This window comes from Sorex araneus, chromosome 3 (genome assembly GCF_027595985.1).
Source record: "Sorex araneus isolate mSorAra2 chromosome 3, mSorAra2.pri, whole genome shotgun sequence".
Lineage (NCBI taxonomy): Eukaryota > Metazoa > Chordata > Mammalia > Eulipotyphla > Soricidae > Sorex > Sorex araneus.
The window spans coordinates 96,063,352-96,085,432 of record NC_073304.1 but is presented as its reverse complement, the minus strand read 5'-3'; the positions used below and the strand labels follow the sequence as shown (position 1 = coordinate 96,085,432).

At 49.4% G+C, this 22,081-nt stretch overlaps 2 protein-coding genes across 2 annotated transcripts in view; one reads left to right on the top strand and one right to left on the bottom strand.

Annotated features, from left to right (window-relative positions):
- TMOD2 (tropomodulin 2) overlaps positions 1-10,611 on the bottom strand; it is a 58,908-nt gene extending 48,297 nt beyond the window's left edge. Inside the window, exon 1 of the mRNA XM_055130291.1 lies at positions 10,479-10,611. The gene's annotated coding sequence lies outside the window, so the exon portion shown is untranslated. The remainder of the gene's footprint in view (positions 1-10,478) is intronic.
- Positions 10,612-10,743: 132 nt separating this feature from the next.
- Positions 10,744-22,081, top strand: part of LYSMD2 (LysM domain containing 2) — a 28,115-nt gene continuing 16,777 nt past the window's right edge. Inside the window, exon 1 of the mRNA XM_055130292.1 lies at positions 10,744-10,877. The gene's annotated coding sequence lies outside the window, so the exon portion shown is untranslated. The remainder of the gene's footprint in view (positions 10,878-22,081) is intronic.

Sequence of the window (22,081 nt, the reverse complement as noted above, 5' to 3'; positions counted from 1 at the left end):
GGGTGGAGGAAGGAGCGCCAGGAGGCTCGGCTGTGTGCCCGCTCTACACAGCTGACTTCAGGCCCTGGCCAGAGGTTCGTTCCTGCCGGGGCCAACGCTGGCTTCTATCTTGGTAAGAGTCTCTAACCATCCCTCCATCCTTATAGCTTGTTTGCGTGTTACTATTCTCTCAAATGCTCTTGCACACATGCACTCTGTTTCTTCCGGGCCCCTGGCTGATCTGGCAGGGCTGTTCCTTGCGGTGCCTCTCCTGGGGCCCCACTTCGAGGTGCCTCTCCTGGGACCCCACTTCTGACTGCTGGTTCAGATCCCAATACTGCAGGACCACCAGATGCAAAGCTGGGCGAGGTCTTTGTGATCACACAGCCGAGTGATATGGGGGGTTATGGCGGGGAAGGGGTTCCCCTCTGCCTCCTGACATCACTGTTTCTTGGACTCTGCTGGTAATTTGACTTCAATACCAGCAAGTCTCAAGGACCAAACTTTGTTCCCTCTTCTGGTGGGGATTGGGTGGGGGGCACACGTGGCAGTACTCAGGGCTCACTCCTGCTCTGCACTCGGGGATCACTCCAGGAGAGGCTTGGGACCATCTGTGGTGCCAGGGAACAAACTGGGGTCAGCTTCGTGTAAAGTAAGTGCCCTCCTTGCTGTACTATATCTCTGACCCATACCCCACTTACTTGCCCCCAAATTTGCCTAAACTCTCCAACGAGGATGCAGTGAAATACAACTTCCTTTTCGAGGATTTCCAGTTTCGTAAAGCTGGCGAAAGTTTCTGGAGTGATAGCACAGTGGGTAGGGCGTTTGCCTTGCACGTGACCAACCTGGGTTGGATTCCCAGCATCCCATATGGTTCCCCGAGCACCGCTAGGAGTGATTCCTGAGTTCAGAGCCAGGAGTAACCCCTGAGTATCACCGGGTGTGACCCAAAAAAGAAAAAAAAAGCTGGCCAAAATTTGAATGGGCCATCCTTGACACCTTTCCTGTCTCCTTCCTTCCACCCTATCAATTACTCCATCTTTTTTGTTCTGTTTTGGGGTCACACTAGGCGATGCTCAGGGGTTACTTCAGACTCTGCACTCAGGGGTAACTTCTGGCTCTGCACTCAGAAGTCACACCTGGCTGTGTTCAGGAATTATATGGGATGCTGGGAACAAACCCAGGTCAGCTGCCTGCAAGGCAAGCACTTTACCAGCTGTAGTATCTCTCCAGTCCCTTTTTTGGGTTTGTTTGGGGGCCATGCCTGGTTGGTTGTTCTCAGGCTATTTCCTGGCCCCACACTCAGGGATCATTCCTAAGTGATCACAGGCTCAGGGGACCATCTGGGGGCCAGGGTCAAACCCAGGTCAGCTGAGTGCAAGGCAAGTGCCCTACCCACCGTACTATCTCTCTGGCCCCATATTAAGCCTTTTGTTTTGTGGCCATATGGGCAGTGCTGAGGGCTCAGTCATGGCTCTTCACTCAGGGATTATTCATGGCAGGGTTTGGAAACCATATGGGATGCTGGGAATTGAACCCCAGTTAGCTGTGTGCCAGGCAAGCACACTACCCGCTGTGCTATCTCTCTGACCCCAATATTTTCCAAGGGATTTTAGAGAACCAAGTTTCCAAGAGTCAAATCCACATATTCTAAAACCAGTCTATTATTAGAATTGGTAGAACAATATATTCTCTGATAAAACATGAACTGACTCAGGGGTAGAGCCCATGGTCTTCATGTTGTAAGGATCTGGGTTTGATCTCCCGCACCACAAACGAACAAACACAATACCCTGAGTTGATTCTACACATTTAGTTTCTTTTGAATAGTAGGCAAAGGCAGACACACAGAGAGAAATAACAGCTAGAGTCCATATTCTGGAAGGTGGCTATCTAAAAATGGACCAGAGGCATCTGCTTTAGCAACCACACGGTTCCTGTCATGTTCTGTGAAATACTTGGGTGATTTCATGTATGAAGGAGGTATTCACGGAGTGTACCGTATTGGTGATTCATGTATTTCAAGACGAAGGACAGAGAATGGGGTGGAATAAGAAGCAACTTCAGGAATATCTATCAAAGCAACTGGAAGAATCTACCAGCAAAACAAGTGGCAGCTCTTACAAGAAGCAAGGGCTTATACCAGAGACTATCTGTTCCCAACTTTGCCATCTCATGAGTTTGTCAGTGCTCAGGCCGTGCAGTTCTCTTTCCTAGCAGGAGCTGGAGTTTAATCGCTGCACGAATGCACCGCCCCCTTGCAGCTCCAGAAGGGCCCAGAAATCTGAAAGCCTGGGCCTTGGAGTCCGCCCGCCTGGTGGGTACAGATCCAGCAGCAACAGCCCTCGGTCTGGCTCTACTTCCCCGCCTCTGTTCTTTCCTTTGTAAAAGAGACAAAGGAAAGTACTTATCTCGAGAGGCAGGGGTGACGCTTAACAAAATAACGTGGGTACAGGGCACAGAGCCTGGCAAGCCTGAGCCTTCAGTCAAAGCCATTTATTAGCCCTCGGTCTGGGGATAATCCTGGCGGGGGGCGGGGAGGGTGCCGCTCTCTCTGTTATCCTCACCAGGATTTGTTGGACACAAATAGGTGGCTGAGCCCTGGCAGAGGTGCAGGGGATGGGCAGCCAGCTGCCAAGGCATGAGATAGGTTATCAGTGCCGGAAGCAGCCAACAAGTTTCTTGGCGCAGGAGACGAGCCTGTGCATGAGCGTCTTACCGTCTGCCCAGACGATCACCTGTGTCCTGATTCTCTTGGCGCTTCAACTTCCCGCTGCCCCCTTGTCCCTCTGCCTGGCTCTGAGATGTTTTTGTAGAAGTTCCTGTTTCTTTTTTTTCTTTTTCCTTTTTTTGCTTTTTGGGTCACACCCGGCGATGCACAGGGGTTACTCCTGGCTCTGCACTCAGGAATTACTCCTGGTGGTGCTCAGGGGACCATATGGGATGCTGGGAATCGAACCCGGGTAGGCTGCGTGCAAGGCAAATGCCCTACCTGCTGTGCTATTGCTCCAGCCCGAAGTTCCTGTTTCTTGATCTCTGTCTACCTACTCCCCTTCCAGGTGAGAACATGTATTTTATCTTGTTACTTCTTAGTGGCTGTTGGTTCTAGCCATATCCTCAGATCTTTATTGATTTTTGTTTGTTTGTTTTTTTACCATATCCGGTGATGCTCAGGGCTTACTCCTGGCTCTGTGCTCAGGGATCACCCCCGCAAGGAAAGAGAGGAGGGGAACACCATATATGTACTGAGGACTGAAGTTGGTTGGCTGTGTGCACAGCTGCCATTACCCCTATGCTACCTCTCTGACCCCAGTACATGCTTTCTATGAACCTCTCTGAACCACTTCCAGGCTGGAAGGAGAAGACTTGGCAAAAGTGATTTACACAGAGGGGCAGGTAACTCCCTGATGTGCTGGGGGCCTTGTGCAGGGGATAGCACTGTGGTCTGCAAAATGCAAGGCAATTGCCTTCACCCCTGAATTAGCCCTCTAGTCCTGAGTTTCTTTTCTTTTTTGGGTGATAGTGTTCAAGGCTTACTCCTGGCTCTGTCCACCTGGTGGGGTCCAGGGTGCTGGGAATCGAACCTGGGTCAGCCACATGCAAGTCAAGTGCCCTGCCTACTCTACTAACTCTCCAGTCCCAGAATTGAGTTTCTTAACACATAAATAACAGTTGCTCCCCTCCCCAACATCCACAAATTGAAGGGAAAAGAAGGAACTTCCCCTCGACCCACTCACACCTCCAGTAGGATATGAGACTCTTGGAAATGTGAAGCCATAAATTTCATTGCATGTCTGTCATGAACCACATCATTCTCAACAACACTTTTATCAATTAATTTGGTTCATTTCCTTCTTCTTCTTTGTTTTTTTTTGGGGGGGGCCACACCCAGTTGTGTTCAGGGCCTACTTGTGGCTCTGCACTCAGGATCACTCCTAAAGGGGCTTGGGGGACCATGTGGGGTACCAGAGATTGAACCCAGGCTAGCCATGTGCACGGCTAGCGCCTTACCTGCTGTACTATGATTCTAGCCCATCCCCCATGTTTTTTAAAGTTACAGAGTTCAAATCTACAGCAAAGGCTAGTGAACAGTCTGATAAAGAGCTTCAGGGCTCTCTCTGCTTTGCTAACAACTAGCACTGCGCCTCCTTTTTGCACTCGCTCCCTCACCACCATCCTTCTCTTTCCTTCCTTCCCCATGAACAGGCAGATGTGACGCTCCCCTTTCAACACCTGCCCCGGCAATCCTCTGTAGCCACTGCACCTTGCTTCCCCGAAAAAGTTCACAGCCAGAACAGCTAGGGCAGACCAAAAGCCAGCCCTGCCCTGCCCCCCAATCCTCAGGGTCTCCAAAGGAAATTTGGAGCTCTTATTTTTCCTGTCCTAAGAGCCAGTCAAGGTTCCCGCATCTAAACTGTTCTAGTTCTTGATGATCTTAATCCATATCAGGCTCTGTGTCCCCTGGTCTTTTGGGCAGATGCATCACACAGGGAAAGCCTGAAGCATCTCAGCAAGGGTTTTTGCATCTCAGCAAGAGTCAAAATAGGTGGTGCTATGAATTGTGCTGCAATGAAGGAACGTAGGACCACAGCTGTCTTTCAGAATAGAGCCTTTGGAGTAGATGCCAAGAGTAGAACTGCTAGAAGCGCAATTGCTAGTTTTGTTTTTTTTTTCTGAGGAGTGTTTATATTGTTTTCCAAAAAAGGTGGACCAGTCAACCTTTCCACCAGCAGTGAATGAGGGTCCCTTCTCCCCCATATTCATGCCAACACTGGATGCTTTTGTTCCTTGGAATATGTGCCAATGCTTGATGTAGGCAGGTAGATAGGGAAAGGCCCTTGGCAATGAAACAGATTAACAAAGTCTCTGGGAAGGAGAATCCTGAGACTGACCCACCTTGTGGATACAGAAAACAGACCTGATAAGACCTTCGCAGACCCTGAGGAGGTTGGACCCCTCCTCATGAAGTTCCTCGAATTCTATAGACCTCTCCCTTAATCTGATTGAAATGTGATCCAGCCTAAAGAAGACCCAGCCTCCTTGGTAACCTCCTTAACAACGAACTTTTACCTGGGAAGAAGCCCCACGTGGGGGCAGGTTGAAGAGACCCTATAAAAGACACCTTGAACAAAGGAAGGGTGTGCATATGCTGCCTGAGCCCATGTGCTGCTTGTGCCCTCGTGGCTGAGCACATGTGGTGCCCAAGCACATGTGTCGCCCGCATCTTCCCCCATGAGATGTGTACTTTCATGCTTTCGTGTCCAGTGCTAGGATGTGTGTAGAGCTCTCTCCACCCTTGGAGAAGCCCGCGTTCTCTCTTGAGTGCGTTATTCTTACTATTCTCTCTCCCACTTATTCTTCCTCCTTCCCTCAGAAACCTCTAAATAAAATCTGTTACTTCACTGCTTGTCTACTCCTGAAATTCTTTTCCGTGAGCGAAGACAAGAACCCAGTAACCCTGGGTCCTGGGTGGTGGAGGTGGTTGGGGAGAAAGTGACCGTCTTCCTCCTCCCCGTTTCACGTAAGTCACCCATGGGACCCACCGACATCAGGCTCACTGGGGTGAGATGGTATCTCATTGTTGAAATCTGGGAACAACCCAAGTGTCCAAGACCAGATGACTGGATAAAGAAACTACTGTTAGTCTACACAATGGAATACTACTTGGCCATCAGAAAAATGGAATCATGCAATTTGCTGCTGCTATGTGGACGGAGCTGGTAAGCACCAGGCAGAATGAGGGTAAGTCAGGAGAGGAACAGACACAGAATGATCTCTCTCATACATGGATAGAGAGAAACAAAGTAGGGGCATAACAAATGCCCAAAGGGAACTGAAAATGAGAACTGATTTTCAGTAGGAAGCCTATGAGGGTTTGGGAGTGAACAGGATGGTGAGGACATTGGAATATGGTGAGGACACTGGAAAGAGTGTTCACCCTGGCAGTGTTGGGGAACCATGCGGTGCTGGGGAGCAGACAGCCAAAACCTTTCTATGGTAAACAACACTAAGATTTAAAAAAAAAATGGGGGAGGCGCTGGAGTGAGCACAGCAGGTAGGGCGTTTGCCTTGCACGTGGCCGACCCAGGTTCAATTCCCAGCATCCCATATGGTTCCCCAAGCACCACCAGGAGTAATTCCTGAGTGCAGAGCCAGGAGTAACCCCTGTGCATCGCCGGGTGTGACCCAAAAAGAAAACAAAAAAGTTGCAGCTAGGGTTGGAGAGATATTTCAAAGGACTAAACCATGTTTTGCATGTGGGAGACCTTCAGGTTCCAACCCTGCATAGTTTGGTCCTCTGTGCATCACTGAAAGCAACCCTCCTACCTCCCCACCCCAAATTAAGTTGGGAGAGCCCCTGAGCACCACTAAATGTGGCCCCCAAAGCAAAAAGGGACTGCTAATCTTTTCTTTTCTATTTTTGGCTTTTTGGATCACACCTGGCAATGCCCAGGGGTTACTGGACATTGTACTGGCTCTGAACTCAGGATTGCTCCTAGCGGTGCTTGGGGAACCATATGGGATGCCAGGGTTCAAACCCAGGTCAGCCCTGTGCAAGGCAAACACCCTATCTGCTGTACTACACTCTGGCCTCTGCTAATCTTGATATCAGGAGAAGGTGATGACTTCCTCATGTAAGGACACATTCTTTAAGGCACTAATGAATCCTTCTCTCTCTCTCTCTCTCTCTGTCTCTCTGTCTCTCTCTTAGCTTTTTGGGTCACACCCAGTGATCATAGAGGTTACTCCTGGCTCTGCACTCAGGAATTCCTCCTGATGGTGCTCAGGGGACCATATGGGATGCTGGGAATCAAATCTGGGTTGGCCACATGCAAGGCAAATGCCCTACCTGCTGTGCTGTCGCTCCAGTCCCAAGGTTCTAATGAATCCTTGATGGGGACAAAGCAATAGTACAGAAGGCTTTCAGTGCATGAGGACAACCAAGGTTTGATCCCCAGAACCCCATGTGGTTCCTCCTGCACTGGCAGGAGTGATCCCTGAGCACAAAGCCAGAAGTAAGCCCTCCGCACTGCCAGGTGGGACCAAAAGCAAAATAAACAACCAAACAACAATAAAATATCTGATGCTATCTTTCACTAAAGTGATCACGCTGTTCTCCAACAACCTTTCACTCCAATGCTCTGTATCTCTGGGAGAAAACTTGCTGGTACCAGTGAGTTTAGGGTTTGCCTAGAGCATCCTCCCCCCAGCCTCGTTTCTCCTACAGTGCAGTTCCTCTTGAAACAGTGACTCACTGAGACCCATCCCCTCCCTTTCCTGCTTACATGGACACCCGAGTGTTCATCCTGGCAGTGCTGGGGAGCCATGTGGGTGCTGGGGAGAGAACCCAGGCCTCCTGCAAGCAAACCACGAACCCTCTGGTTCATCCTCTGCCTTTCCACATAGCTCCCCTGCCCCAAGTTGCTGTTTTTGGAGGGAAAGGGCTATTCCTTAAGGTGCTCAGGGGCTGTTTTTGGTTCTCTGCTCAGGAATGAGCCCTTGCAGTGCTTGGCATGGTGGGGGGGCTATATTTGTGCTAGGGAAGGAATCTGGGTCGGTAGTATGCCAGACAAACATCTTACCTACTGTGCTGTCTCTCTGGTCCCCCAAATTACTTTTCTTTGGTTTGTTTTGTGGGCACACCTGACTGTGCTTAGGACTTACTTTTGGCTCTGAGCTCAGGGATCACTCCTGGTAGGGCTTGGGGGACCATATAGGGTTCTGGGGATTGAAGCCAGATGTGTCATGTCCAAGGCAAGTGTCCTGCCCTCTTGTACTACCACTCCGCCCTTCCCACCCCCGACCCCCAGTTACTTCTTGCTGGGTTTCCTCCTCAATTCTCCCCTACCACATCTGACCTCATCTGACCAACAGGGAGTCCTGGGGAGTCAACATAGTCTCCCTATACTTGCTGATCTCATCAATTCCCTTTCAGCAAATCCATCAAAAGCAAAAGGGCCATCAGAGGTCCCTGCCAATTTCAGGCTACTTACAAGAATTAAAATGGTTGCAATTGTGCTTCTCTCCCAGAAGGGAGCATAACATGACACTTGCCATAACTATGCCGCTGGACGCGGTGCCAGGCTGTTTCACTTGGGGCACCCCGGAGCAGGGCAGGTGAGACCCCTCTCTGCCCCAAGAGACCCAGCCCCGGCAGCCAAAAACCTCCAGAACTCAGCTGTCACCATGCTCAATGGCCATAAGCTCGGGCTGAGTCTCACTCACGAGTGAACATATTCCTGGACCACACGGCCCCATTCGCAGCCGTGTGACACTTCATACCACACACCCTACCCATACTCTAAGTGTACCACATCACATTGGATGGGGTTCAAAGTAGGAGGCAACCAAACTTGGAGAGAATATATATATATATTTTTTTACAGACATATGTGGGTAGGGTGTTTGCCTTGCATGTGGCCAACCCGGGTTCGATTCCTCCATCCCTCTCGGAGAGCCTGGCAAGCTACCAAGAATATCCTGCCCGCATGGCAGAGCCTGGCAAGCTACCCATGGCATATTCAATATGCCAAAAACAGTAACAACGAGTCTCACAATGGAAATGTTACTGGTGCCCACTCAAACAAACTGATGAACAATGGGACAACAGCGCCACAGATATAAAACACAAAGCTCAACCTTTAATAACATGTTAGTTATCTCTTATAGAAGGGCTTAATGGCCCCTATGTGAAATACAACAATCTTTGCACTCTTTCCCCTAAGGATACTTTTTTGGGTAGCATTTCACCAGTTTTTCATAACAAACAATAAAAAATATATTATTCTGGTTCTGCTTTGGGGCAGGGATTGGGGTTTGGGGATGGAAACATCCGAAATATGGTATATGGTGGCGGGAAGGTGAAATGGTGGTGGGATTGGTGTTTGAATATTAAATGTAATTAAATATTGTGAGCTACTTTATAAAATAAATAAGTTAAAAAGATAAATTTAAAATAAAATAAAATGGTTGCAATGCCTGTTTGGGGTGAGAGAGTAGAGAGGGGAAGTCAATTCTGTTATGTATAACTAGGGGGGGTCAAGCCACTGCCTTGTACATAAAACTCTCTCTCTCCCTCCCTCCCTCTCTCTCTCTCTCTCTCTCTCTCTCTCTCTCTCTCTCTCTCTCTCTCTCTCTCGCTGACACACCCAGCAATGCTCAGGGCTGACTCTTGGCTCTGCGCTCAGGGATCACTCCTGGCAGGCTCCAGGGATCAGATATACTGCTGGGGATCGAACCTGGCTCAGATTCAAGCAAAGGCAAAAGCTCGACCCACATGATCACTCAAGTCCCTGCACCCCTGGCCTTTCTGCAAAGACTTTCAATAAAGCAACCTGGACTCTTTAGCCCCTAGATAGGAGACTCTCCAAAGAACAGAGGATTTAGAAGCTTTAGAAATCCTTGCGCTCAAACACCCTATTTTATATAGAAAGAAGGCCAGAGAAGTGACAGGCTGGGGCTTCACTAAGGGTGACAACCTGTCATGCTCCTTTCATTCCTTTCCCAAAGGCCCGGAGATTCAGATTCTGGGTCATACCCAGCGGTGCTCAGTGGTCACTCCTGGCAGGGTTCGGGGTTACCGGAAGGGGCTACCAGGAAAAGAACCTGGATCGCGTACATGCAAGGCAAGTGCCCTCCCCACTGTATCGTCGCTCTGGCCTGATTTAGATGTTTAACGGCCAGAAGAAACCATAGCGGCCTCCTTCACTGCTTCCCACAAATGGAGGGCATCACCGAGGCAACCTTGGAAAACTTTACATCATCATCATCATCATCATCATCATCATCATCATCATCATCATCATCATGCCACCAGGGGGGCTTTAAGACTAAAAACCAGTCTTCCTTCCTGCAGGGCTGTGAGGGAGCGAGGTGGGGAGTTCATTTAGTTAAGATTCAAGGGAGCACGGGCTACCCCTATATGAAATTTGGGTGGGGATGGTGAGATCCTCCGGGGATCGCCTCCGGGGCGCTCTCCGAATGCTGCTTTCTCCGAGACGGACCCGCCCTGCGGGTGACAGCGCGGCGGGGCGCCTAGAAAAAGCAGCCAGTCCGGGAGGCTCATCCTCCCCGATCTCCCGAGGCTTCACCCACACAGCGAGGGGAAGGAGGCTCCCAGGGCTTGTCACGCGCTGACGAGAGAGGAGAAAGTGGGGGGGGGCGGGGGGGAGGAAACAAAGCCGAGCGTGGAAAAAACCCAGCCCCGCAGCGCACGGGAGACCGCGCCCTCGCTGCGGCGGCCGGGCGAGCTGCAGAGGCTGCGGAGCCGCAGTGCGGGGCGTGGGAGCCACAGCCCGGCGGGCGCCTCCCGCCGCCGCGGTCCACGCAGCGCGCCGGGCACGGTCCACCCCGGCGCCGCCGAGCATCCATCCCCCGCAGCAGCGCGCCAGGGCGCGGCCACCCCCGCGCTGCGCATCCCGGGGCCACTCATTCCTCCCGCCCCCCACTCTCCGCGCGCGCCGTGCCAGGCCCCCCGCGCCCACCCCGCGCCAGCTCACCGGTGCGTGCGCCCATCCCGGGGCCGGCGAGCGGGCGGCGGCGTCCGTGCCCCCCTCCCGCGAGGCGGCGCGGCCGCAGAGCCGGGGCGGGCGGCGTGGCCCGGGCGAGCGCGGCGAGCAACAGGCGGCTCCCGGCCGGGAGCGGCGCCCGACGAGCGCGCGGCCGCAGCGGGGCAGGCTGGGAAGCGTAGTCCGGGGCGGCGCGCGGTGGCCGCGCGGAGGCGGGACCCCCGCCCGGCGTCCCCGCCCCCGGCCCTCCCGGCAGGTGGCGGCTCCCCGATCGCGTCCCGACGCGGCCACCCGCGGGGAGGAGGGCCGCAGCCTCGGGGCAAGCTGCCGCCCCGCCGGCTTTTATTTCGGAGAAGCTGCGTGGCCGAGGCTGTGCCGGCTGGCAGCCGGGTGAGTGAGCATCTCCCCGTAGGGAAAAACGGGCTCGCGGGGCACTGCGGGGGGTCGCGGGGGCGGCCGAGGGCCAGTAGGGTGGGGATAGAGGAGGGAGGCGAGGTCCACGGCCCGGGGAGGATTTAGACCGGAGGGTGGAAAGTTTTGGGGAGAGGGTCTCCGGGAGCATCCCCTCCTCCACCCCCGCGCGCACGTCCCTCTCCTGTACAATAGGGTGAGAGCTTATTAAGCCACGTGGGGAGGAGCAGGCGCGTGGTAGGGGCGCGCGTGGGAGCTGGGGTGTTCGGGAGTGTCAGGGATGGGGCGTTTGGGGCGCGGGGAGGCCCTCTGGAATCCTATATGGAAACGCGAAGTAAAGGGAGCTGGCCTTTGTTGGGTGAGGAACAGACCAAGATGCCACCCGCTTGCTTGGTTGTTGTCAGCCATTGGGCTGGTACCTTTCGCTGGGATTGCGTGCGCAGAGGCGCTCTCTGCCAGCTACTTGGGGGCTGCCAAGACAGAAGATCCCATCTTCACTCTGGAACATGCCAGTGGGGTGGGGTGACCTACGACAAAAGCATTTTGGAAATATTTGGCCTCTAGTGAGCTGAAGTTCTAGAAGCCTGTTGTCTCATTAGGTACGTGCTGTCCTCCCTGAACCCTCCTGCCTACTTGTGTTGTAACTCTTGTTCCTGACACTTTGTCTCCACAGTTGAAAATTTGCAAGCAGCTGCTATGCAGTATTTTACATGATGGTGAGATTGGCATCGTGGGGATAGGATGAGAGAGGGGCGTGAGTACCAGAGCAGGGTGCAGCCCTGGGGATGCAGGGGGCCGGGGCATAGTTCTGTCTGAAATAGGCAAGGATGAGTGGAGGTGAAGCAGCCTCCGCAGGTCTCATGACTGTGCCACAATGTGACACCCCCCCACCCCAAAGCCAAAGCAAAACAAAAAAGATTTCTTCCAACCAATTTCTATTCGAAAAGAACAGCACTTTGCATTTGTGAACTTACTTTGCTATTCCTGTTCTCATTTGAATTTTGCAACAACCTGGGAGATGCAAAGTGAGGATTTTTTCCAGAGTTCTGGGAGGCACAAAGAAGTGGAATGACTCAGCTGAGGTCATTCATGTGTTATGACTTATTCAAGACCATCCTTTGAATGGTTATGAAGTCTCTCTTCTCTGCTTGCACCCTGGGCCTCCCCAAGAGAGGCGTGTTCTTCCCAAGGTGTCCTTTCAAGCAGGACCACTCCTTCCCCAGCAGGAAGGCTGAATCAGGAAGTAGTTCATTCTCCAAGGCTCAGGGAGCCACAAGGCTGTAGCTGCTGACTGAGAAAGTGGCTTGTGTGGGGAGGTGGGAGCCATAGTACAGCGGGTAGGGCACTTGCCTTGCAGTGCCAGCCAACCCAGTTCCATCCCTGGCAACCCCATATAGTCCCCTAAGCCTGCCAGGAGTGATCCCTGAACACAGAGCCAGGAATAAAGCCCTGAGCATAGCTGGGTGAGGCCCCAGAACAAACAAGAAACTAAGTTGGTCTCTACTCTCAGTTGTGGTTGGGAATTGCAGGCTGGGCCTCCTCTTCATGCTGGAATATCTGTGCTGGAGAGAGGTTAAGGGCATGGAGGTGTGACCAAACTAGTTTAAATCACATTCCCCAAGATTCCTGTCTATGATCATTCTAAATGTCCTGTGTAACAGACACAGGATTTAAGACAAACAAATAAACTTTAGTTCACTTCCGTGGGAGCCTCCCTAGGAATGCTCAGAGAACCCCACTCACAGGGAGCTACTCACTGTTCTACTTGACCAACTGGGTTGAAGGTGCTGGGGGTTGGCAAGGCTATGTAGAGATACTGAGGCACTGGGACTTTGAACTTGAGCCCTTGTGCATGCCAGACTTGAACTCTTTTTCGTTTGTTTGTTTTTACCTGAAAACATGGTTTCTTTGAAAAAAAAAGTTCAAATTACAAATCAGGTAAAATAAATACATAATGTAGTAACAGGAGGTTTAAAAATTGGAGTAGAGCTGAAGAAGAATGTAAAAATTAAAGTCATCGCCATTGGTGGTGGGAAATGTACACTGGTGGGTGTTGGAGCATTGCATGACTGAAACCCAATCATGAACAACTTTGTAACTGTATATCTCATGGTGATTCAATAAAAACATAAAATAAAAACAAAAAAAATAGCCATTGCACAGTTGAGTGGTATTTGAAATAATCAGTGTCACACTAACAAAATTAAATGAACATGATTGAAAACAAGGCCAGGTACTCAAGGATAAACTTGAAACAAAATCACACATAGATTTGAAAATGTAAAAGCATTTTTTCAAAGGTACTAAAGAAATGCAAAATAAATGTGGGATTATGTTTTATAAAGGGCATACATTCAAAGGACATGTATATGCTCTTGAGTCTTGAGCTGTCTGGCCATCATGATAACTTTTTTGTTTGTTTTTGGTTCACATCCAGCAGTGCTTAGGGGACCATATGAGGTCCTGGGTATAGAACCTAGGTCAGCTGCATGCAAGGCAAATGTTCTGTCCTCTCGACTATTACTCTGGCCCATGATGACTTCTATATCACATGTTTGTAAGAAGTCATAACCTTTTATTAATGAGATGCTTACAGATCAAGCTAGCAGTTTTCCCAGAGAAAACTGGGAATAAGATGTTATAATGGAAAATAGTCATGGCAATTTCACTCAGATTGGACGAGCAAGGTTTTCCATTCTTTTTTGGTTTTATTTCTTTTTTGTTAGCAGTGGGTTTCATATGGCAGAAGCTTTGATGATTGGCAGTGTGCCATCTTTTTGTTGGTTTTGTTTTGGTTTTAGTTTCCTTGGACTGGAGCGATAGCACAGCGGGTAGGGCATTTGCCTTGCATGCGGCCGACCAAGGTTCAATTCCTCCATCCCTCTTGGAGAGCCTGGCAAGCTACCGAGAGTATCCCACCTGCATGGCAGAGCCTGGCAAGCTACTCGTAGCATATTCGATATGCCAAAAACAGTAACAGGTCTCACAATGGAGACATTACTGGTGCCAGCTCGGGAAAATCGATGAACAACGGGACAACAGTGCTACAGTGCTACAGTGGATTTCCACAAGGAAACTGTCTGGGTGTGGTAAAATAGAGCATGACTTCGACTAAAGACTGTGAAAGGAAGCAGGTATAGAAATGGTTTAAGTTGGAGCCTGAGAGTGCAGCAGGTAAGACACTTGCCTTGCCTGTGACCCCACTTAGATTGATCCCTGGCTTCCTATGTGGTCCCCTGAGCACTGCCAGAAATAATTCCTGAGTGCAAAGCCAGGAGTAACCCCTGAGCATTACGGGGTGTGGCCCAAAGATTTAAAAAAAAAGGTATACGTTAAAGTTGTAGTTGGCTGCCAAAGCAGAGCTTTAAGAACGTGTCCAATAAGGAACAGAGCAATGGTACAGCTGGTAGTGTGTTTGCCTTGCGGGTGGTCAGATAGGGATCAACCCCCTACGTTCCATATGATCCCTCCAGCACTACCGGGAGTATTCCTGAGTATAGAGCCAGGAGTAACCCATGAGCACCACTGGGTGTGCCCCCTCACCCCTCTGCCTCACCCTTGCCAAATAATTTATCCAACAAACCCTAAAGATAGGTACAAGTTTCGGGATATGTTAGCATCAAACGAAAATGAATTATGAAGAGTAAATTTCTTCCTTCCTCCCTCCCTCCCTCCCTCCCTCCCTCCCTTCTTCCTTCCTTCCTTCCTTCCTTCCTCCCTCCCTCCCTCCCTCCCTTCTTCCTTCCTTCCTTCCTTCTTTCCTTCCTTCCTTCCTTCCTTCCTTCCTTCCTTCCTTCCTTCCTTCCTTCCTTCCTTCCTTCCTTCCTTCCTTTTTTCCTTCCTTCCTTTTATCCTTCTTTTTACCCTTCCTTTCTTTATTCCTACCTTCCTTATTTCTTTTCTTCCTTCTTTCCTTCCTTTCTCTCTTTCCCAGGGATCAGGTACAGGCCTCATTCATGGACACCATGTGCTTTACCACTAGGGCCCATCCCTGCCAAAAGGTCCTTTCTGTGCCATGAGGGCTGTGTTAATATAAATAGACAAGTGAAGAGGTCAGGCTCTTAAACTTTCCAGTTTTGTTTTTGTTTTGGTATTTTACTTATTTGTTGTTGGTATGGACTGGTTACAGCAGGTAGGATGTTTGCCTTGCCCTCGGCCAACCCGGTTTGATTTCTCCGTCCCTCTTGGAGAGCCCGGCAAGCTGCCGAGAGTATCCCACCCTCACGGCAGAGCCTGGCAAGCTGCCCGTGGCATATTCGATATGCCAAAAACAGTAACAACAAGTCTCACAATGGAGACGTTACTGGTGCCCACTCAAGCACAGCAATGAGCAACGGGATAATAATGATACAGTAATACAGTTGTTGGAATATACCCAGTGGTGGTCAGCAGGTTCTTCCAGCTGTGCTCCGGAGAACATGGGGTGCCAGGGCTCAGACCCAGGGTTCCCACATGCGAAATCTGTGTTCTCCTGCTCTTTGAGCCATCTCCCCAAACCTTAAGCTTTTAATTAAATTATTTTGGTTTTGGGGTTACCCCTAGTGATGCTTGGGGGACCAAACAGTGCCAGTGATCATGCCTGAGTCTCCTGTGAGCAAAGCTACATGCATTCAGCCTAATTAAGCTATTTCTTCAGTCCCAGTTTTATTTCATTTTCTTTTTTGGGGGGTATAGGGTCATACCTGGCGGTGTTCAGAATCAGTTTCAAACTCTCGCTTGGGTGTTGCTCCTGATAGGTCTTGAGGGAGCGTATGTGGTGACAGAGATCACTAGCGTGCAGGGCAGTGTATTAACTCACCCTACTGTCTCTGTGCCCCTTAGTTAAATTTTTTTTGTTATCATTTTGATTTGGGGGCAGCATCTGGCACTACTCAGGGCTTACTCCTGGCTTTGCACTCCTGGGTCTCCTTGTGGGACTCAGGGAACCATATGTGATGCTGGGGATTAAATCCAGGTCGGCCACCAGTGAGGCAAGTGCTTTGTGAGCTGTCTATCTCTCCATCCCTCCCTAATTTTATTTGTAATGCTCAAACTTAATGGAAGGAAATGATCAGTTCAGTTATAATTTGGTTACATTTTTTTACATTTTTTGTTTATTTTGGGGCCACACCCAATAGTGCTCAGGGCTTGCTCCTGGGTCTATGCTCAGGGATCACTTCTGGCTGGGCTTGGGGGAATATCTGGGGTGCAGGGAATTGAACTTGAATTTATTGCATGAAAAGCAAGGTTCTTAACCCTGTGCTATCTCTCTGGCCCTGTTTATTGCTTTCATATCTTTATACTTCAGGGTGAAATCATCCAATACTTAAGTTCCTTAAGTTCCCTCCATTTTGCTGTGAGTGGCAAAATTTTATATTTAATTTTTGATTAACTTATTTTTTATTCCCTCCTCACTACCCTTTGTTGTTGTGGGCTCACCCCCCCCCAACACACATACATTCCTAGTAGTGGCGGGGAGCAGGAAAGCATGTCAGGTTGTGGTGGTCACACAATGAAGATTTCACTGCTGTGTGGCTCATGTACATGCTTGTAGGGGTCTTACTTTCTGCCCATACTTTTTCCACATCTTTATTTTTGTGGTGCTTGCTCGGGGTCACATAATTCCTTTTTGTGGTCCTGACACTTTACTGTGGCATGGCCAGAAAATGCTTGAGGCTCCTGGGATTGTAGACAGCAGAGCTGCCAAAATTACATTTTCCTCATGGGGCGCACCAGGGATTTGAACTCATGACCACATACTAACAAGGCAGGTACTCTAAGCCAGCATTTCTCAACCCACAGGCTATATGACCACTGTGGAGCCCTCCTTGGGGCCTTCCAAATAAGCCAGAGAAGAAAATTATATAAGTTGGGGGAGGGGCATGACGTGAGACCAGGTGGACAAACCCAAGTGTACTACAAATAGGATACAGAGGCTGCAGGGAACAAACAAGGTTGGAAGGGAGGCCTTAGTCAGAAAAAAATTTTGAGGAACACTAATATTCTCCTAGGCTCCATGTGTATAGAGTCCTTGACAGTATTCCACTGCATCAATAGGCCCCGGGATATTTATCATCATTCATTTTTCCCAGTATCTGTTGAATGCTTTGTTTCCAGCAATTGCCTACTATGAATGATGCTACAGTGAGCATAGGTGTGTATCGACCTTTCAGATGAATGCTCTTGGAGTAAATGTGCCAAGTGGGACAGCTGGATTATCTGGAATCTCTGTTTTTCAGTGGGGGGAGCTCAGGGGTGTTGGCCCTTCCAGGGAGCACCCAGGGGCCCAGGGCAGCAACCCCTGGTTGTTCCTGCTCAACTGATCTCATGGTCCACTGTGAGAGCCTGAGGATATGGTGGTGCTTGGGCCCTGTGGCAGGAATTCCCCAGGCCACCCTGCCAGAGCGCACCCCTGCGGCACTCAGAGGGACCATGTGGCCCTGGGAAACAAGGAGTCAGCTCTGTAGAACGAAGGCTCCTTACCCCGTGCTATCTCTCTGGCCTTGTTTTCAGTTGTTTGAAGAATGTTCGTACTGCTTCCAGAAAGCGGCACTGATTTACATTCCTGCTGATGGTACCCCGGGGCGCCCTTCTCTGTCCATCTTCTCCAACATGCAACACTTGTCTTTTGGCGAGTGGCCATGCTCACAGGTGGGAGGTGGTAGCTCTCGCTTCTTTTGATGTGAGAGAGAGAGGAGATGAACATCTCTTCCTGTGTGCAGTGGCCGTCTCCAGGTCAGTTTTAGAGAATACCCATTTCGACATTTTGATTTTCTTATTTGGTACACTTGGGGCCACACTTGGCTGTGCTCGGGCTTTCTCATGACTTTGCACTCAGGGATCACTCCTGGTGGTGCTCAGGGGATCATATGGGGTGCTGGGTAGCAAACCTGGGTCAGCCCCATGCAAAGCAGGTGCCCTACCTGCTGTATTGTCACTCTAGCCCCCATTTAGACATTCTAAATCCAGGTTGCTTTTTGTTGCTGAGTTTTATATATATTTCCCACACTAACCCTTTGCTAGTCCGAGGACGTGCCAGCATCTCTTCCATCTGGCAGGGCTTCTTTCCATCTGGATGCCAGAAAGTGGAATATGGGTGTCACAATTAGGATGAGGCATGTTTGCTCTTCTTAGTGGCATGTGAAGTGGACCTGACTGGGGACATGGAATAGATACTGTGGTTTTGTCTTCACAACGTCCATCCCCTCCCTCTTCCTGCCTCTCTACAGACACCTAGGCAGGCTGTTCTTCGTACAGAAAGGTGACCCTATTTCCTTCTCAGAGGTAGACTCCTAAAGCAAGCATGGGCAAGAGAAATGGCATCTTGGGGCTGGAGTGATAGCACAGCGGGTAGGGCGTTTGCCTTGCACGCAGCCGACTCAGGTTCGATTCCCAGCATCCCATATGGTCCCCCGAGCACCGCCAGGAGTAATTTCTGAGTGCATGAGCCAGGAGTGACCCCTGTGCATCACCAGGTGTGATCAAAAAAGCTAAAAAGAAGAGAAAAGAAAAGTAAAGAAAAGAAAAGAAAAGAAAAGAAAAGAAAAGAAAAGAAAAGAAAAGAAAAGAAAAGAAATGGCATCCAGCGGATAGGGCAAGAGGGACTGTGGGTGGTCTCTGACCCAGTTCTGGCCTGAGGTGAGACCTGAGGACCATCTGCTGAAACCCTTCTGGAAAGGGTCCTTGCTGCCACTGTTTCCACTGGAAGTTGTGCCAATTGTCAGTGTTACCTAAGCTGAGAATAGCCCACTTTTGAAGAGACAGGATTCAGCCTCCCAACGCCAGCATGTGCCGATGGCCAATAAGGAGAGAGAATGAGCCTGGGGTTGTGGTGAGGTCTGGGAGCCCGTAAGTCAAGCAGGCTTGGAGCCGCCCTACTTCTGGCTTTCTTGTTATGTGAGATCATAAATATCCTCACTGTTGAGTCCATTTGAGATGGAGTTTTCTGTTACTGGAGGCTGGAAGCATCCTCAGTGTTACAGGTGAAACAGGACTATGTGTTCTTTGGTAGGCTGAGGGTGACTTCCCAGGGTCAGTAATAGGATCCGCTACAGCCCACAGGCATAGTAAGGGACCTTTACTGATGTAGGAGTGACAGCTGGGTCTTAACGTGACTACTGGAATCTGCTTTTAGATCTACCTACAAGTTGAAATGCATTTCCGCATCCTGTCAGCTTTAATATCTATGCACTGTAGCACTGTAGCACTGTCGTCCCGTTGTTGATTTGCTCAAGCAGGCACCAGTAACATCTCCATTGTGAGATTTGTTACTGTTTTTGGCATATCGAATATGCTACAGGTAGCTTGCCAGGCTCTGCCATGCGGGTGGGATACTCTCAGTAGGTTGCTGGGTTCTCTGAGAGGGACAGAGGAATCAAGTCTGGGTCAGCTGTATGCAAGGCAAATGCCCTACCTGTTGTGCTATAGAAAAAAAACCCCAAAGTTCATAATCACAAAAAGCATATGTGTTGGGGTCAGAGAGATTGTACAGTGAGTAGGGCACTTGCCTTGCATGCCATCAACCTCGGTTTGATCCCTGGCACCACGTGTGGTCTCTGAGCATCACCAGGAGTGATCCCTGGAAACTGAGAACCACTGTGTATGCCCCCCCCCACCGCCAACCCCCGCCGTCACCTCCCCATCAAAAAATAAACCAAGAGCAAAATAAAGCACATGTGTCCACTTTACAGCTAGAAAAAAAAAACCTTAGCCAGCATCTCTTCTAGAGTTCCTTTTACTTGCCCCAGCCCAGTACAACTTACCATGGACACTCGAAGACCTACGGCTTATTCGATGCTCATTAGCATAGAAGTGAGTCTTGTGGTTTTATTCCCATTCCACCTCTGAAATGACCATGATAGTTACAGAAGTGCCATACAAGACTAGACAATGGACTGGGGGCGAGGGGGGGGTGGCGAGCAGCCTGATTCTTTAATGGGCCTGACTGTTCCTAGAATAGACCTCCCATAACCATGACCATTTCAGCCCCTCCCTCCTAGATCCTTTCCACAAGTTCATTCAGAACCTTGTGGGCACTGTTGTCTTTAGCATATTCCCATGTTTTTCTCCGCACGTATACTTTTTTTCAATTTTTAGTGAGAATTGTTTGCTTTCTTTCCCTTTCCCTCCCACCCGTTGCCATACTTGGTGGTACTCAGGGATCACTCCTGATGATGCTCAGGGTGAGATGGGGTGCCTGGGATCCAACCCAGGTTGTCTGCATGCAAGGCCAGCGCTCCTTACCTGCTGTAACTCTCTCCAGCCCCCTGTTGCTTTTGCACTTGCTGGGTCTCACCCTGAATTCTGCTTTGCATGAAGCAAGAACCTGGGGGGAAAACCCTACCATAGTAACATTATGATGTAATACAGATGGCAATGTGGATTTTAACATCAGATGGCCTTGGGTTCAAACCCACATTGACTGCAGCTCTGAGTTTTTAATCTCACTTAGTCTCACTTTCTTTATTTCTAAACTCCAGATGATAATAGCTGCCATTGGAGGTTGGTACTCAGATTAAATGAGTTCATTCTTATCAAGTGCGCTATAAAGGCTACTGGGTCTAGTAAGCACTCAGGAAGTGTTTGTTATTTGTGTTGAAGAACTATGAATTCAGCCATGTTTATAGTGGAACAGGTTATAAGTCACAGCACAGGGAAACAAACACCAAAGTACCAAATGTGGGCAATCATAACAACCTTTTTTTTTTCTTTTGGTGGTGGGGCTGGAGGGATGTGGCACACCCAACTTGTTCCTGGCTCTAGACCAGCCACAAGTGAGAGGTTCAAGACCCAGGGATCACTTCTGGAGGGCTCGGAGGACCATATGGGGTACCAGGGATTACATCGGGTTGACAGTGCGCAAGGCAAGTGCACTACCTGCTGTTTTTTTTTCTCTCTCTGGCCCCCAAATGCAGATGCTTTTTCAATAGAAATGCAAGAAAAGTATGAGGGAAGGAGAGGTTGTAGATATATAGAGAATTAAGACAACCAAATGCAATGTGTAGCTTTTGATTTAAACAAAACAACTGTTAGAGAATCATATTTATGGCTGAGATATAGTACAGGGATTACGGTACTTGCCTTGCAATGCTCCTGACCCCAGATTAATCTCCAGCAGCTGCATATGGCCACTTCCCCCACCCCCACCCCCAAGCAACATCAGGGGTTACTCTTTACCACAGTGCTTGGAAAGCTTCAACATTGCTGGTGTGCCCCCCTCCCTGCCAAAAAAAAGACCTAAAAATCACTTAACAAAATTTCTAGAACTAATAAGCTGTCAGAGTGACTGGTAGGATACTAAGTCTATACACAAAGGTTAATTGCTTTCTTGCCACCTGAATTTGAAATAACAAAATGCAACATTGTTTATGCTAGCACCAACAAAAGGAAGAAATTATAAACAATGAAAATAATAATATTTGATTAAAAAAATAAGAAGACAGATTTTTAAAAAATCTCTCTCTCTTTCTGTCACCCTCCCTTTTCTTTTCTTTTGGGCCACACCTGGTTATGCTCAGGGCTCCTGGCTCTATGCTCAAGGATCACTCCTGACAGGCTTGGGGGACCATTTGGGGTGCCAGGGATCAAATGCGAGTATACTGAATGCAAGACAAACACCCTATCTTCTGTACTATCTCTCTGGCTCATTTGTGGACATTCTTGGTTGTTCCTGACTTATAGCCATTTCTCCCTGTCTCAGTGCTGTCTCTTTGTTCTGTTCTCTTGGATTTTTTTGTTTGTTTTTGGCCCATACCTGATAATGATCAAGGGTTATTCCTGTTTCTGCACTCAGGAATTATTCCTGGTGGTGCATGGGGGACAAGAGAGAATTCTGGGGATTGAACCTGGTCAGCTGTATGCAAGGCAAGGGCCCTACACACTCTGCCCTACTATAACTCTGCCCTCAGTTACTGTCTGACTCAGTGACTCGGAGAACAAGTCCCTCTTTCTCAAACTTCTTCAGAAATATATTGGCCCTTCTTTGCTTCTTTTCTTTCACATGAATTTCCATATAAGCCTGCACTGTCTTTGAGGCAGGAATTTTGATCTCTATACATTTTTGCTTGGGGTGGAAATGATATTTTTATCGTTGTGGCAGGTTCTCATCCTTAAGTATGTTATACTCTGCTTTTATTTATATGTTCTTTTACATCCTTCAATACAATATTATCATTTCCCCTCCCTTTTCTCTGAGTGTTGCTGAG